The sequence below is a fragment of the Semicossyphus pulcher genome, unplaced genomic scaffold (genome assembly GCF_022749685.1).
Source record: "Semicossyphus pulcher isolate SPU_LCO1_2020_fin unplaced genomic scaffold, fSemPul1.0.p SCAF_10, whole genome shotgun sequence".
Taxonomy (NCBI): Eukaryota; Metazoa; Chordata; class Actinopteri; order Labriformes; family Labridae; genus Semicossyphus; species Semicossyphus pulcher.
In genome coordinates this window covers 16,525,438-16,526,849 of record NW_027211604.1, presented here as the reverse complement: position 1 = coordinate 16,526,849, position 1,412 = coordinate 16,525,438, and positions in this window count along the sequence as shown.

Genomic DNA, 1,412 nt, shown 5'->3' with positions numbered 1-1,412 from the left:
TATAATAAGACATGTTGTTCCTATAAAACTATTTTAACATTACCAGAACATTTTATAGTTTTAGGAACCTTTAGAAACCCGTCAGAAGTTGATCTATAAAATAAAAAGGGAACCATTACTGAATGCTCAATGATGGTATTCACATAACCATTACATTTTATTTAGACACATGCTGGGAATGTTGTTGGATCTAAATGAATCTAACCTGGTACAGTCCTGAAAAATTATTCTAAGACTGCAAGAAATGTCACCATATGGTGACCTTCACAGGAATGTTGAAGTTGCACCTGTAATAAACAGAAACTGTAGAATTAATTTGTATGCTAGTGTATACTAGCTAGTGTACCGACTAGCTAGTGTACTCTAGCTAGTATACCGACTGAAAAAATGGTCAGCTGACTTACACCTCTTCCTAACATACGTAAGCGAGCGAACTAGCGGATTGAAAATAAATAATTGTGCCCATAATGAGCAATGTCTCAGAGCAACAAGGAGATGAGATTGTTGTTAGCATTGCTTGGTGTCTCTCCTTGCAAATGAAATGCAACGTCCAAAACTTTAAAGAGCCAGGGGAACTGTTTTACAACTTAGCAACATGTTGCTTAGCCTGTTTGCTAACGTATCGCGTGGATAGGACATATTTTTTGGAAAAACTGAAAATATCTGACGTTTGTTAGCTTGCTCATTCGCGTCACTGACAGTAAAGAATCAATGTTAGAGTTTCTTTCAGCACAACCCTTTCCCAAGCCACCTTGAAAGCGACATGTCAGTCACGAGGTAGCTATGCCCTAAAGCATACCCTGCTATATCATGTAATTTACTTCCATCGTTTTCAAAATGAACACTAATCTCTGTCTAAAAGACTTGAAACTAGCAATAACGACATTATATCTATCAGGAAAATGTCTACAGGGGGAATAAATAAAGTGAGGAGTATCGTAATTTTCTCATAGACCTCTATTGAATTTCTTTTTGCAACCAGTGGCGACGCACCCTGCTGGCCATAAAGAAGAATGCAAGTTTAAGGCAAACTCACTTCACATTGGTTGTACTTCTCAGACCTAGAGGCTTCATTTTTCCACTTCCTATATACAGTCTATGAAATTAAACCCACAAAAGACACATTTTAATCAATATGAGACGCATGAATGCAAACATCACATAAATTGAACATTATTTTGTCATGAATTTTCCCCATATATGTGTCTACATTTCATTGGACAGCCGGAAATCAGGGAGAGGTAGAACATCACACTCTGGAGCCCCCATCATGCACTGGGGAGATGAACCAGCTGATGCCTTCATTGCCTTGAAAAACCCGGGGCAGCCTTCTGCTTTAAGATGCCCTCCCCGGACCCGAGGAAAGTAGCCCAATCGCCCTCCTTTCCCTGTCACCTGATTCATGTTCTGCC